The 17,190-nt window shown below is 40.5% G+C and overlaps 1 pseudogene; it reads right to left on the minus strand.

Annotated features, from left to right (window-relative positions):
• Nucleotides 1–11,661: 11,661 nt before the first annotated feature.
• On the minus strand, nt 11,662–12,205 carry LOC125922120 (ribosomal biogenesis factor-like; annotated as a pseudogene).
• Between the last annotated feature and the right edge of the window lie 4,985 nt (nt 12,206–17,190).

Genomic DNA, 17,190 nt, shown 5'->3' on the forward strand with positions numbered 1-17,190 from the left:
GATTATGTTCTTTCTATACCCAGCTGTTCCTCATTCTATTATACTACTTGTGGTGGCTCCTTGGTTTGCTTTCTTCCTTTTTTTAAAATTGCTTTCTTTTTCAAAATACATATTATGATCTTTTTTGCATACACAAGACAAAAACCAAAGACATGTTATCAGACTGGTCAAAAGGCACAACGTCACCTTATAATGGAAAATATTTGCTGACCTCTTTGATACTAGAAAAATATCTGTGTATTTTAATGGAATTTAGTATGTATGCTTCTGATGTATTAAAAACAAACTCAACAAACTGTCCCTTTGTGGAATAACTTAATTTCCAAGGTTTTTGAGCCTTCCATAGGAAGAAGGTACCATCAAAAGAAAAAAATACATAGTACATCCAAACTTCCCCAATCCAGCCTCTGCTCTTACCCTCCAAGCCAGGCAGTTTGACAGGAAGATAATCTCAGACATGGCAGGCTGTGTCCTCTGGCCACAAGTCACATAGGTTCTGTGCTAAAGGCCAGGGGGTGAAATGTCCTTCATAGTTCAAGACATCTCTTTTTGCAGTCACAGTTGTCCATAGAAGTTACGACAGTTTAGGCAATCATAGCTATTTCAAGGGCTCCAGGTGGCTGCTCTGGACGGAAGGAAGATTAAAAGAAGTTGTCTCTGTTCATATAAAAAAAGGTTACGGCTCTACACTCATTTGTTCCATAAATACGTATTAAACAACTACCGTGTGAGGTTCCATGTGTCTATTAGGCAGTGTAAGGGATGAAGAAGACATATACCCTGCCTTAGAGAAACACATTTTCTAGAGGAGGGGATAGAAATAAAAGCAAGTGCCTGCAAAGCAGTGTGAGAACTGCTGATTGATAGTGTGCTATGGGAGCACAGAGGAAGGAGCAACTCCGCTTACCTGAAGTGACTTTGAGTTGATCTTTTGGCTGAATTAGAGTCTTCAGCTTAACAAGAAGGGTGGGGGGGAGGAGTCCAGGCAGAGGATATAGCACAGAGGCATAACAAAGCTTGGATCACGCAGGGAAGAGTAAGTAGGTCTGGGGTTACATAATGTATAGTAGGTAAAAATAACCAGAAAAGACATCCTAGGGTAGATGATTAAGTTTGGGTTTTTCCTATTGGTTTCAATTTGATGGGTGTGTGTGTGTGTGTGTGTGTGTGTGCGTGTGTGTATATATATATATATATATATGCACACACGCACACACACGACAATATTTATGTAAATGAAACATTGTTCTAAATTTTGAGAATATAGAGATAGTTTTTTGCAGTGCTTCTTAAAAGAATACACAAAGCACATAATAACTCACAAAAAGCACTTTTACAGGGAACTATAATAGTATTGACTAAGTATTGCTTATGATTTTTCAACGAATAAAATCTGGAATAGCTCGAAGAATAGACAGGCTGCATGGCCTTCAAATATTTCTTCATAGATAACATTTCTATCAAGCAGGACATTGATAAGATTTGGACAGAAAAGTGGTTGGTTGATTTTGTGTTCTTTGCAGATTCTTTTGGGTTTTTTTAATGTTTACTTATTTTTGAAAGAGTGAGTGATTGGAGGAGGGGCAGGGACAGAGAGGGGGAGACAGAGAATCCCAAGCAGGCTCAGTGCTGTCAGCTCAAAACCCGATGTGGGGCTTTAACTCATGAACTGTGAGATCATGACCTGAGCTGAAGTCAGACTCTCAACTGAATGAGCCACCCAGGCGCCCCATATTCTTTGCAAATTCTTAAGTCTAAAATTGATTTTAGTGGTAATTGGTAGGCATTAAAGGGTTGCAATCAGTGTGCTGATACAATTAATATGTATGAATATTAGGAGGGAGTGGTAGGAGGAGCAGAGAGATCCATGAAGAGTTTATTACATTTTCTAAGGTTAAATAAAGGGTACAACTGAATTATGTCATGATGGTAAACGTGCAGGAGTCTACAGATATTAAAGTGGTAAAATTTGCTAAATCTTTGAGACCAATTAGTGCTGAGGAGTGAGAAGAAGTAAGAGGAATCTAAGAAGACTCCCAGATTTCTGACTTAAGTATCTGGGTGAGCTTTTTTAAGTTTATTTTATTTTATTTTTTTAGTAATCTCTACACCCATCATGAGGTTCGAACTCATGGCCCAGAGATCAAGAGTCGTATGCTTTATGACTATGCCAGGTAGGTGCCCCCAAGTATCTGGGTGAGCTTTAGTTCTCTTCACTGGAATAGTGAAGAACAGATTGGGAGAGTTATGATGATAAGTTCTGGTACAACTTGATTTTAGGACATGATGAAAGATTGGATGTAATTCATCTTTTTAATATGCTAAGAAGAATAATGTTGAGATAGCAATGGGACCAAACATTGCTATAGCCACATTAGGAGGCATTTTGGCAGTACCTAATACAATATTAAAATGTACACACCACATGACCCAACAGTGCCATTTCTCAGTATCAACCTCAGAAAAAAGCACATGCCCTAGGAGGAAGGTCCAAGGAGGTGCATTGCAGCATTACTGGTAATCACACACACACACACACACACACACACACACACACACAATTCAACCTACTGAAATGTAGTTTGCTAGGGAAATAGTTTTTAAAAACCATGATAGTGTTTTCAGACTTACTGAAAATTAAAATCACCCGGGATATTGGTTGAAAATAATTTCTTCATCCCCCTTCCCAGTCCTACAGAAACAGATTCTCTTGGGGCAGGCCGTGAATAGGTCTGGGTGATTTTTTATCATCAGAAATGTTTCTGAAAAACTTATGAAAAGTGTTTCCAAAACTATCTCTAGAAACAAACAAATGCTAGGCAGGATTAAAAAGAATGAGGGTAAATCTCTGTGAAGCAACTCAGAATGAGCTCCAAGATATATTGAGTGATAAATGCAGACTGCAGAATGAACACACAGTGTGATACCATTATGTAACCACAGACCCAGACAGAACAATATATTTCTAGAAGTAAATATGGGCTTGGTGGTGGTGATTTCAAAGGGAACTTCTGTTATGACTATAATGGTTCATTTTTTTAAGATCAAAAAGTATTTGTGCATTAATTCTGTAATTAGAAGCAGATATTTATTTATTTACTGCGGGTGTGGTTGAGGTGATGATGAAGGTAGCCTGTGCAAAACACAGCTTGTGCTAAACCACAAATACCTAGAAGCATATCCTGGATAAATTTTATCTGCATCATATTCATGCATCAAATATATGAAACTGTGCTCTACACCAAATGAAGCAGTTCATTGCTTGGGGGGATGTGGCAAGAGAGGCGGCAAGAATGAAGAAGGGCCCAGAAATCCCCTGATATTTCCACGTCTGCTCACCTTTCAAGACCCACTTTGAATACCATCTCTATGGTCCAGTTCCCACAACCTGATTTCATCTCTTTGTCTTCTAAACCCCATCCCATCCCTTTCATCTGCTTACATCTGTGTATACAGGTCTCATCCTCTCACCACATCATCCCCCCTTCCATTCCACTTTGCATTTCCCCAAAGCCCAGCAGTGCCTGCATACACAGCTCTCAATCTGAAATGATTATTGAATGAAATGCTTCCAGCTATGCCTCAGAGGTCTGAGAATGGTCTTCTACTCTCCACTGCAATTACTGCTCAGTGGAAGTCACTTAGTCCTGTCTACCCTCACATCCTCACCCCATCTCCCCCTCCTCCTCACTGCTGTCTAAAATTCTTACAATGGAAAACATATGTTTTTATTACATAATTAGAGCTAAGGCTCAAAATCCAAAGCCCTAGGGAGAGCCATAAAAAGCAAATGGTTGCATCCCATCCTTCCCAGAGCACAAGATGGACAGGAATTGGGGAGAGGGAATAGATTGTTCCTACATACCTGGGGTTAGATGAAGAGCAGATGTGGAGAATAGAAGCTCTGTTGGCTCCTTGCAAAGGAAAGGCAGGCCTAGAAGAGGGAGCTTTTCTTCATAATCTGTCACCCCAGTCACCACAACCACTTCCACCTTTTGTCTATCCTTTGTAGCTAGCCTAACAAGAACAATCTTGACATGAGACAGCTTATCTCAAGGTCTTCCTCTTAAAGTCAGTCCACCCACAGAGATGGGGAACAGAATTTCACAGTGTTACCCTTCAGTCATGTCAAGAGTGCCTCGGTTAGAGGTAAGAAGACATTCCCCAAGAAGCCACGCCATGTCTTCATGTTGTTCCAGACCAGCAGCCACAAAGGAATGGACGAACCATTGTTCTTTATAGAAATCCTATGCCATGAAACTTAATGTCTCTTGGCATTAGCACTATGGTCTCTCTGCCCTAGTCCTCTCCACAAACACATTGATTTTTATTACTTATTTAAGTTATGTGTCAGTCAGGGTCCTGGCACAGAACATTTGGTATCTCAAACTGGGTAATTTAGGGAGGGGTAATAAAAGGAGTAATTGTAGAGAGCTATGTGGGAAAGCCACCTGCCAGGTGCTGTGATTTCCATTAAGGGAATAAATGCCCTAATCTCAGTCTTCTTCCTTTTGATTTCTTCCCTGTGTCCCATTGGCCAAATCCTACTGGAAGCCACAGGTCAAGGGAGCCCATTGATGAAGTGCATGGCATTCAGCTCCCTAGGTCATAAGCAAGGGAAGGATGAATCTGGAGGAGCAAGTAGAGGCTGTCTAGCACAACTGCCATGTCTGTCTGTCTCTCTCTGCCTCTTTTTATATTTAAATTTTAGTTAACATACAGTGCAATATTGGTTTCAGGAGTAGAATTCAGTGATTCATCACTTAGAATTCAGTGATTCATCACTTGCTCATCCCAAGTGCCCTCCTTAGTACTCATCACAAATCTAGCCCATTTCCCACCCACTTCTCTCCGTCAACCTATACTTTGTTCCCTATCATTGAGTCTCTTGTGGGGGAGCCTGGGTGGCCCAGTCGGTTAAGCGTCAGACTCTTGGTTTCAGCTCAGGTTATGATCTCACAGTTTCATGAGTTTGAGACCCACGTTGGGCTCTGTGCTAACAGCACAGGGCCTGCTTAGAATTCTCTCTCTCTCTCTCTCTCTCTCTCTCTCTCTGCCCCTGCCCCAATCTTGCTGTCTTTGTCTCTGTCTCGTTCAAAATAGATAAATAACTTTGGTTATTTTTCCCTCTCTGGTCTCCCCCCCCCCACCTTCTTATATGTTCATCTGTTTTGTTTCTTAAATTCCACACATGAGAGAAATCATATGGTATTTGTCTTTCTCTGATTGTGCAATGTCCGTCTCTTGCTCAAGAAAGCAAGAACAGCGACATTGCATATACAAAGCCATCTCCAGTCTGGAGCAGCCGCGCCTTCCACCTCCTCTCCCACCATTCTTAACCATGTGACCATGCTCCGCTTAAGACACAGGACAGTGTCCCTGCCCAGGCTTCATCCTTTGTATACTTATGCCCACATTGTGTTTCCTCTTCTGTCTGGACCACCCTCTCTCCCTTTCCTCTTGGAAAATTTCTACCCATCTTTCAAGGTGAGACTCCATTTCTCTTTGGAGCCTCTCCTGATCTATCATACCCTTTTCACACAGGCTTCATCGCTTCTGCCTACATAATACTGAAGCACCGTGAGCATATACTTTTATTCAGGACTTTATTCATGTACATTTTCCCTGCTGCTATGCAAGCATTGCTCACAGATGAAGATTCCATCTCATCATTACTATTAACAACCACTATTATCATTTTCCGACTACTAATTATGTGGTAGACCTGGGCCCTTTAATTCATTCTTTTGTCTATGAGGCAGACACCTTGTTTTTATCCAACGCACTGATGTAAAAACTGATTTTTGGAGAGATGGACCAGCGTGCATAACGTCACTCAGCTAGTAACCAGTGGAGCAGTGGTCGCTTAAAGCAGCTAAACTTGGATTCAAACCCATGTCCTTCTAACTCCCAACCTGAATGGTGAAACTGAAAGTAACCACAGTGAATTTAAGAAATAAAACAAAGCAAACATAGGAGAAAAAAAGGGAGAGGCAAACCAAGAAAGAGACTCCTAGCTGTAGAGAACACACTGATGGTTACCAGAAGGGAGGTGGGTGGGGGGATGGGTAAAATAGGCAATGGGAATTAAGGAAGGCACTTGTGAGGAGCATGGGGTGTTATATGGAAGTGCGGAATTACTATATTGTACACCTGAAACTAATACTACACTATTTGTTAACACACTGGAATTTGAATAAAAACTAAAAAAAAGAAAGTAACCATGGTGAATACTGCCTGTCTCAGATTTGCATCCCCAGAGTTGAGCCAGCTCTAGATAATCCATAATTAGTGTCCAAGACGTGTGTTTGAATAAACCACCAGAAGCATAACATACTGACAGAAATCTCTTGACTATGTGTCTATTTCCCTTAGTATAGGTTAGTCCAAGGCCGTGACTTTCTTTAGTCTTATCTCCATCCTGATAGTTTATAGCAAAGTCCCAATTTGCTAACAAAACTAAACTTTGCCTTGACTATGTTTATTAGTTGCCTTTTCAAACAGAATCATCAGCAAACAGAATCCCTTAGAAGACTAAGGTATTGGTCGTGCTCCCAGAGTACTGAGTTAAAATTTTTTCCTAAGGAAAAAAAAAAAAGAAAAGAAAAGAAGAAATATTTCCCAAGGAATGGAAGGATAGTGTATTAGGAGCTTCTGAGCAACATGTCCTTGTGTTTTTACATATGAACCGTGAGAGTAGGGAGCTGAGAGACAATATTTTAAAAATTGATCCTGTTATAACAATAACAGCCATCATACATATAGGATACTTATTGTGTGACCAATTGGTGTTTTACATATATTATTCCTAATTTCTTTAGCAGCTCTGCAAGGTAAGTCTTACTCTCCCCATTTTACAGGACAGGAAACTGAGGTTCAGTGAGCCTAAGTTTCCTGTCCAAGGCCTCTCAAAATTCATGCCCAGATTTTCATGGCTTTACCCTGATTCCCTGAAACAAAGAAATTAAACACCATCAACTATAACAGAACCAGTATCATCATGAGGGACATCTAGTAATGTAGAAATTTTATGGCTAATCAAAGTAATTCTAACTGTCAAATATAATTGTAAAACACAAGGTCTCAGTATCCTAAAATAACATTTTTCTTCACATTATGACCTCATTTAAACTTTCCTTTTACATCTTTGTAAATTAGGTAAGAGCAGTGTTATGATCTCGTTTATAGATGAAGAAACTGAAGCTCAGAGAAACTAAGCAGCAGGTAGCAGTGGGATTTGAACCCAGGTCTTTCGCTTTCAGATCTAGTAAACTGAAATGCAAAAGCATCATTATTGTGAATTTTTTTTAACCTAGAAGGCAGAAAGTCTGCCATATACACTACTGCTTGTTTCTAAAGAATTGGTTCGTGCCCACTCCCTTGTCCTCATCTGCCCCTCTCCTTGCCATCTCTTTTTCTTACTATTTTCATTTGCTACACAAATATTGTAACAAGAATAAAGGAAATAATTAAAAGAAAATTCACTCATAATTCCTATACCCCAACATATCAATCACTTTCAGGTGTCTGTAATTACTATCTAGTCCTTGTCCAAATATTACCCAAAAAGCACGCATGAGCATGCACACACACACACACACACACATACACATACACACATACACACCAAACACTTACACTCCCCTAGGGAGTTATTTGGAACTTGGTGGTGACTAGTGACAAGCATGTGATTCACAGAATCCAGACTGACCCTTGCGTGGTTTCCTCTGTAGTGACCTAGATCTTCCCGGCGTGAATCAGCCAACTAGAAAGAAGAGAGCAATGAGGGAAAGGCTGACCCAAAGTCAGTGATTGCTTAGCTAAAGATTTTGACAAAAGCCACCACTACATCCAAATTCCGAATGTGACAACTCCTCCTCAATAAGAAGCAGTGCCTGGTTCTCCGAAGTGAAACTTTCCCGGTCCTTTGACTTTTATCTTAATCAGAGTGATACTGACCAAAATGTTAGCAGTGGTTATCTCTGGATGGTAAGATTATAAGGGATGTTTATTTTCTTCCTGATTCTCTCTTGCATTGTCTGAGTTTTCTGCAATGAACATGTAATATTTTCGTCATAAGATTAAAATCAATAATAATCGTCATGCTGAATAGGATGTGAGGTTGATCTAAAAAAAAAAAAGGGCCTATAAAAATTAGAGTCATGGGGATAGATAATGCAGTCTTCACCACTGGAGGGACAAAAACCCCTCCCTCAGGTCAGAGAGCCTAGAACCCAGGAAGTACAATTTCTAGCTCAGTTCCTTTGTAATATAATATATGCTAACAAGTTTTTGTTTCCTTTTTTTTTTTTTTAGCTTACAAAGATTGTTCCTAAACCATTTGTCAACAGAGAAGATTTGATTCTGAGAACATGTTATGGATTTTCTATTGCAATGGTCCAATATAATTTAGTAGACAATAACACCCATAGAAATGTGTGGGAGCTTTGCTGTCAAGTCCTGTAGTGTTTTAATAAAGGAACCTGTCATTTTTCTTCAGCTAAATTTCAGCTAGAAATAATATTAGGTGAGTTTTCATTGCCCTTCATTTCATAGCCTTTCTGTAATTTGGACACCTTAATGATTTCATGCAAAATTCTCTAAAGAGTCTTGGTGGCTTCTGTCTGATCTTGGTTTTTGCTTTTGATGCGGATTACTTATGTGCATCCATCATGGTAAAAACAGCAGAGTTTGGGCAAACACTGCTCTCAGACCTCCGCTCCCTTTCAGGCCTGGAGATCCTTCATCTAACCCAGTTCCATTCTTGTGCCTCTTCCCGCTGGCTTCCCCAGTGCCATTTTTATTAAAGCCCCAGCTCATCCCACATTCAGCCGCATGACTTCTTACAGGCTTCAGAATAAATCACCACATTGCTCCGATCTTGGCTTCTCTGCCCTCAGCTTTCAATTAAATTTAGAATTGACTTTAAAGGTACAACCTCAATGTACATGGTTGAAAATGACCTTGTTTCCCCTTTCCCACCACCTGCGACTTCCTGCGCAGGGCTCTTATACTCCAGCTCCTGGTTCAAAAAGTAGAAACAGGAATTTGCTACATGCTCCTGTGGCAAACTATAAGTCTCAAGCTGTTTAAAGTCTTTAAAGTCCCATCCAAAAGGTAAAGTACACTCTGCAGAGAGAAATCTGGGGGCCTGAATCTCTGGCTGCCTGTGTTCAGGAAGAGACACAGAAGGAGACGAAGAAGAAGAAGAAGAAGAAGAAGAAGAAGAAGAGAAGGAAGAAAAAAAAAAAAAAACCTTTGAGCTAAACACTTAATTTGTTTAATTTCTATGGTTTGCATTCAAGATGATTCATCTATTTATAATACGCATCACTATTAAAGTAATTATAAGTTAATATAAATGATCTATGACAATATTATAAGGACACCAAAGCAGACTTTAACATCAAAACTGACTTTCATCTTTTGTCTTGTCATTTGGCTTCCCACTCTTAGCAAGGAATAGAGCATATAAGCAGGTTTGGGCTATTCAGAATCGGACACGCTCCTGCCAATTTCTCCCTCCTCCCTTTGGAAGACTTTACCAATCAGAAGGACCGAACTGGAAAACCTGTCTTACTCTATTCAAAACCATTAATATTTCTAGGCGCTTACTTGTATCTAAGAGTAATAAGTTTCCTCCCAATCTGGGAAAGAAGAAGGAAAGAATGATTTGATTGCCTAAAAAAGGATAAAACAAGATCTGCTATGTGAAAAAGATGTATACATTCAAAGTGCTCTATAAGTATAACAGGGCAGTTTATTAATTCAACCATTGATTAGTTATTATCTACTATGCATCAGGGTCCAAGGAAGCTGTACAGTGTTTGTGAGCTTGAACCTTCATTTTCTCTCCTCTAAAATGGGAATAGAGACCCTTTATTTCAGCGTGTGTGAGAATCAAGTGGAAGAATAAATGTAAATCACTTAAAATCAGTTCTTGGCACATAATAAATACTGAGTGAATAGCTTTATATACAAATATGAAAGAAGTATCCCCAAATGCAAAGGGATTTACAGCCTAATGAATTCTTATTCTAAAACCTCTGCCTTTTGCATTTGACCCTAAAATTTGAAAAGCTTCAAAGTTTTAGCTATGCAAATCTCAGATCAAAATACTTTCCTATTGATTGCCCTTTAGAAAGATTTACTAAGAACATGTGGGTGCTTTACCAAATAAGGAAAAAAAAGAAAAGGAATTAACACATGTTAACTCACTAAATGTATCTCAGTGATTTTGCATCTTATTTTTCCCACTGTCTTATTAAATCCTAATTAATAGATAGGCATAAATAGTCTTATGTCCTAGATGGGGACACCGAGGCTCAAGGAGAGTCAGTAACCTCCCCATCATCACAGGGCTAGGAAGTGGAGAGGATGGGATTCAAACCATGGTATGTGGTTTCAGAGTCCACGCTCTTGTCCAGCATTGCCAGCTGCCCCCTTCACCCTGTTACATCCGGTGGAAGGAGATCTGTAATCCTCATCTGAAAAGACAAGAGTTACATGAGATCTTCTTCAAGTAGAGGGGACATTTTTTAGAAGAAAAATATTGCAACTATTAATTTCTTGCTTAATCTTCTGAACAGCAGAATAATAGTGGGATTCCTTCCTTTCCACTTAAAGTCTTCCAGGTAGAACCTTCCTTTTTCAGTTCTTTTTTTTTTTTTTTTTTTTTAACGTTTTTTTTTTATTTTTGGGACAGAGAGAGACAGAGCATGAACGGGGGAGGGGCAGAGAGAGAGGGAGACACAGAATCGGAAACAGGCTCCAGGCTCCGAGCCATCAGCCCAGAGCCTGACGCGGGGCTCGAACTCACGGACCGCGAGATCGTGACCTGGCTGAAGTCGGACGCTTAACCGACTGCGCCACCCAGGCGCCCCCCTTTTTCAGTTCTAAAAGATCACTGTTGACACGGACATTTTTGAGGGCTTGGATTCTCCTTCCCTTTAATAGTGCTTATGCTTTTCTGGGAAAGGAAATCACACAAAAATTTAAAACTGTGAATCAAAAAGTTAGGAAAGAAGGTCCCACTGTACAAACCTTGTTTTGAAAGCCTGCAGCCATCCCTGGTATTAGCTGATCTCTTTGCACCTCTACATTTTATAGCCTTCCCCAAACTCCACTCCTCCTAAGTGAAACTTTCCTGCTCCTAGTTCAACCTCCCTCCCTGGACTACAGGAACGATGGTGATAGCTTGTGTAAGTCCAACCAGGAGTCCAAGTGCCTACCGAGGCTAAAGACATGTTTGCTGGGCAGGGCTGATGGATAGCTCCTTAGGATACTAACAGTGTTTAGGGAGTTGAGTTCTCTTCTGCGCCTACCCCTGACTATAGATGAGGAAGACCACAATTGGTCAAAACCAGCTAATTAAAATTGAGTCACTCCGTAGAAGGCCAAATGGCCCTAGATAAATAGAAATTTTTCATTCTTACCTGCCCCCCATTCTCCTTCCTTTCCTTCTCTTTGTCTCTTTTTTAGTTCTAGAAATAATTATCCTTTTTCGACTGCCTACATAAAGGCACCCCACGGTTCATCTCACTTGGCAGTAGCCTAAACAGCTCCTTATCCTTTCTATATAGACTTTATTTGCTTTTTAAAAAACGTACAAAATACTGAATTTATTGCTCTTTTTGCTGTACTTGGTATATCCACACTGTATTACACTTGAGCCGTTAATCTTGTTGCTTCATCACCATTAAGTGGTTCATTTTCTTCTTTTCTTTCATTCCTTCCTGTTAATGTTTATTTATTTTTGAAAGGAGAGTGCATGAGCAGGGGAGGGGCAGAGAGAAAGGTGGACAGAGGATCCGAAGTGCTCTGAGAGCAGACAGCCTCAGGCGGAACTGGAACCCATGAACCACAAGAGCATGACCCGAACCAAAGTCGGATGCCCAACTGACTGAGCCACCCAGGTGTCCCTAATTGGTTCATTTTCATGTCACTGCTGAGGAATCAGCTGTTGCTGCAGAGGTTCAGGGGAAAGGCCTTTTGAGAAATGTGGAAGTTTCTTTTGTATATCTACAAAAGCTTCATTTCACTGTTAACTTTTTCATCACTCACAATGTTTATCTTCATAAGATTGGTGGGAACTGGTTTTGCTTTGTTTTTCGTCTTACAGTTCTTTTGCCTGGCTATATGGAATACATTCCTGGACTTCTGCCCTCTTAGTTTGTTCTTGGCCATTGTCTTCCATACCCTTGCAGCAACTCATGCTCCAGGCAAGACATCTGCCTTTCTGTATAGACTTTAAAGTTCAAGGATGAAAAAGAATGAAGGATGAAAATAACTAGCAACCAGAAAGAAGTTTAGTTATTTATCACTCCAGTAGTTGTGTGCGTTTATGTGTGTTTTAATATTCCAAAACTCGGAAATTGAACCCATCATTCACCAGGACATATTTTTTTATTGGCCAAATATATTTATAATAAGGTTGTCATTCCTTTTATGTGTGTATCATTTTCCATTTCAAAGCACTTTCACATGCACAACAGCTAGACTTAAATTATAGCACCCATTTTGCAGATCTGGAAACTGGACTCAGATGGACAAAGGGGCATGCCAAGGTCGCAGACCTAATGAATTAGTCACCGCACCAGAATTAAAATCTGGCTTTCTTATTTATTATGAGCTTCTTTTGTGGGGGGAAATGGGGTACTACTCTCTATACAAGGTTTATATCCTAGTCTTCGAGATTTCCTCATGGGGGGAGAAAAGTACTATTCTACAAGCAATGTCTTGGAGCCGATGTCAGGAACAGACTTTCAGGTAGTGTACCAGCGGTATACCCTACTTAATATGACTTATGGCTTCACAGGATTGAAAGATATTTTGTGGCAAAAAGACCTGAAATCACCATTTAATAGAATATAACCACGGAAAAGTTATTTGACCTCTTTGAGTTTGCTTCCTCACCTACAAAATGTTGACAATATTGCTAATCCCACAGGGCTGGTATAAGGCTTAAACGACATTCGCAAACCACTCTGTTAGTAGATTGTAGATGCTTGGTGTTAGAATTCTTTTCCTTCTCTTGAAAGAAAAAGTGCTGCCAGAATTAGAGAGTCAGGAGACTAAGGTTAAGGAAGGCTGAGGTACCAGGATTCCCTCTCCCTTCTCAAGGACCCTCCACCTGCAGGCCATAGCCCCCTCCCAAACTGTAAGACTCAGATAGGAGGTAGGGATAGGTAGGTAAAGGTCAGATCACAGGAACCCTGGTAGGCCATGGCATGGACTTCGGAGTAACCTGATCAGAAAGCAATTTGAGGTTCTTTTTTCTGTTCCTCCAACTCACCAAGCTTGTTCCTACATCGGGGCCTTTGCACTTCCTCATTCCTCTGCTTGAAACACATGAACCGGGGTGCCTGGGTGGCTCAGTCAGTTGAGTGTCTGACTTCGGCTCAGGTCATGATCTCATGGTTTGTGAGTTCAAGCCCTGCGTCGGACTCTGCTTGCTGACAGCTCAGAGCCTGAAGCCTGCTTCAGATTCTGTGTCTCTCCATCTCTCGGCCCCTCCCCTGCTCATGCTCTGTGTCTCTCTGTCTCTCAATAATAAATAAATGTTTAAAAAAAAAAAAGAAACACATGAACCTTAGGTGGTCACATGGCTCACTCCCTGACTGCATACTGTGCCATTCGAGGAGGCTGTCTCTATCCAAATTAATTAAAATACCATCGCCCTGACTACTAGTCACTCTTCAATCCCTTAGCCTTTTATCTTGATTGGATTTTTTTCCTCAACACTTACCAATACCTGAAATTATACTACATATTTACTTAGTTATTGTCTATCTCTTCTGCTAGAATGTAAGCTTCATAAAGACAGGGACCTCATCTGCCTTGTCACTCTATTTCCCCAATACCTAAAGGAATGAATGGTAAATAGTAGGTGTTTAATAAATAATGAATGAGTGAATGTGGATATTGTTATATAAATGAAATAATGTATTCTAGGACCAGTTATTAGTTAGCACTGTGGATTTCTCAGACTGCCACCTTTATATCTGATTTTAACTGCTAAGTGCATTTTCAGCATTACATTAGGATCCTTATAAAGAATAACTTATAGGGCTACCTGGGTGGCCCAGTTGGTTAAGCATCGGACTCTTGGTTTCGGCTCAGGTCATGATCTCACAGTTTTGTGAGTTCGAGCCCCGGGTTGGACTCTGTGCTGCCAGCACAGAGCCTGCTTGGGATTCTCTCTCTCCCTCTCTCTCTGCCCCTCCCTGACTCACATTGTCTCTGTCTCTCTCAAAATAAATAAATAAACTTAAAAAAAAAATTTTTTTTTAAAAGAGCAATTGTAAATGACATATTCCAAGAAATTGTATAAACATGAACTATTCTCTAAAATTGGCAATTTCACTTAGAATGATGCCAAAGGCGAGATGGCAGGAAGAATTCTAAAGCATAGACCTGATCTTATCACCTGTCTGCCCCACTCTTCAGTGGCTGCCATCATTCTGGGCAATCTTCAAAAACTCTGCTCTGAAGGACCCTTGAGATCTCTTCAGAGCTCTTGTGTGTCCCCTTGCATCATCTCCTATAGAGGGCACCTATTCCCCCACTTGATATTAGCAACACCTCTTTTCATTCTCACAAGTGTCCCGATTTCAGTCATGATATATATGGTCATCCTACTTGTTTCACCCTTTTCCACGAGGCCTTCACTCTAACCAGACCCATCCACCAGCAGGTCTCCAAACAAGAAAGACTCTTTTGTACCTTTCTTTGAGCAATTTTTCCTCAGCCTAGGATACCTTTCATTCTTCCAGATTCCAACTCTAGTATCAACCCTTCTAGAAAGGCTCTCCCAGAAATTTTCCTCCAGCCTAATTTAGATTAGGCAAACACCCCAGGCTGCTTTGGAATTGCTTGAGGAGCTTTTTGAAAACACAGCTTTCTGGGCCCCTCCACCTCATGTTGGGATTCAGCAAGTCTGGCGTGGGACCCAGGAAATCTGCTTGCCCCCCCCCCCCCCCGCAACTGTTCCCACAATATCTTCTGTATACTGTTCCAGGTACCTCTCTGTTGTAAGCTACTTATCTGTTTCCTTCAGGTGTCTATAAACTCCTTGTGGGCACGAGCCATGGCCCTCACCTTCAGTGAGTCTCCACTGACTAGAATCAGCACTCCGTAAATGATACATGAAGAAATGAATAATAACGGCAAACATTTACAGTAACACTTATCACGTGCCAGGCACTGTCCTATGTGGTTTTTTTGTGTATTAACTCATTATTTCAGAAGATATTTTAGCCCTTAAGGGCATAATCATTAACTTGTAAGATAAAGGATATTAGGAACATTAAGGTACTAAGAATTAACTCTAGAAAGTGCAAGGTGTGATATATAAATTTTTTTTAAGTAAACATTTTTTTCACAAACCTTTTTTTAATGTTTATTTATTTTTGAGAGAGTGTGAGTGGGGAGGAGCAGAGAGAGAGAGAAAGAGAGAGAATCTTAAGCAGACTCAGTGGTGTCAGCATGGAAGCGGCCGACCCGGGGGCTCATACTCACACGGTGAAATGATGATCCGGCCGAAGTCAGAGACGTTTAACCGACTGAGCCACCCAGTTGCCCCGGGAAACATTTATTTTAAGACAGAATACTTCTTGAAAGTCTTCTACGTACATTGAATCATGTTGATCCTTTCCCCAAATGAGTACCCAATGTGCCTTCCTGGAGAACTTTGTAAGTCTGACTGAAGTACCTATGATTTCATTGCTATGTCTGACCTTTCCTGACCGTTCTGTGCTGGGCCATCACCTTGCACCTTCCAGGGTTTTGTTTTCTATCTCGGACCTCTTTAACAAAATGCCTGGGGAAAAGAACAGGAGTGGAGCTTCTTCACTATACCCTTCAACTTTAAATGTTAGCACTCTCTGTGGATATCCTGTAAAATTAAGGGGAGCTCATGAAGGGCTTGTGACTCACAAAGAGCTTAAAGCGTTTTAAATGTACAGTTCTGGTAACGGTGTCAGATTATGGATTTTCAAATGGCAGCCACAATCATGATTTAGAACAGATGGCCAAACCTCAGGCAACAGAATCAACAGAATTTTCTGCCATCCCAAGAGGCTAACAGAATCCAAGAGAAGTATCTGACATCACCTAAATTGGTAAACAGCTCAAAACAATCTTAATTAACAGTTTGCTGGAGCACTTAATGACAGAGAGCATGCCTCAGTAGAAATTGGTACTCTTAGGCAGCTCTCATATATTATTAACTGCATAGGGAAGATGGTCGAATGCCCTGGAAAAAAATAGTCAAAATTAGAAATTAGGAAATCTTGATTTTGGTCCATGCTGCGACACTAGGTGACCTTGGGCAGTAATTTGAACTTTCTGAACCTATTTCCTAGTTTATAAGATGATGTCTAAATTCCTTCTTTTAGCTTCAAATGTGTACCCCAGGCAACTGGAGGGTCAGGGAGAGCTTAAGTGTAAATGGGTAGAATAAGAATCATGCAAACATTATGGTAAAGTAAAATCCATCTTTCAACATACAAGAGGCTCAGTAGTGAAAGGTAACTCCTATTATTCATGTTGTTCCCAGAGTTCCTATGGCAGAGCATATTATTTTCCTAGAACTATTCATGCTTGCAGCATAGCAAACCATAGTGCCTATGGGTAAAAGGAGCCTTTCTGAAATCAACAAAATCATGTAACATTGTCAGTTAAGAAATGTTGAACTATTTTTCATGTGGTCATCTTCAGGTGTCAGTGTCGTCAATCTTCTGGAACAGCCTTGGAAGAGAATAAGTTATCTTTTCAGCATTGCTTGTTAACCGGTGCAAGAAACCAATGGGGAAAGACTCTACAAAGTCCCTCAGCAAGTCGGCTAAAATGTAGTCTCAAAAGTTTCAGCCTGAAATAACCCAGAACTAGTCAGGCCTAGAGGCCAACAGGCAAATTTCACTGTGTATTTTTTTTTTTTTTTTTTAATCCTCCCCATGTTTCTTTGACAGATTTTTTTTTTTTTTTTTTTACGGTCTACATTCAAGTTTTCAGGAAAAGTTATGGTGTGTATTTTGTGGAAGTGATGGAAGAAGAGAGGTTGAAGAGAAGGGACGAGGGAGTAGAAGAAGAGGACAGAATTAAACTCCCCGGGGAAGGAAGCCTACTGCTTCTCAAGTTACCATTTGTAAACCCTTTACCCGGTTCTGTTTGGCCTATTGTCCTGGGTAA

This window comes from Panthera uncia, chromosome C2, assembly GCF_023721935.1.
Source record: "Panthera uncia isolate 11264 chromosome C2, Puncia_PCG_1.0, whole genome shotgun sequence".
NCBI lineage: Eukaryota > Metazoa > Chordata > Mammalia > Carnivora > Felidae > Panthera > Panthera uncia.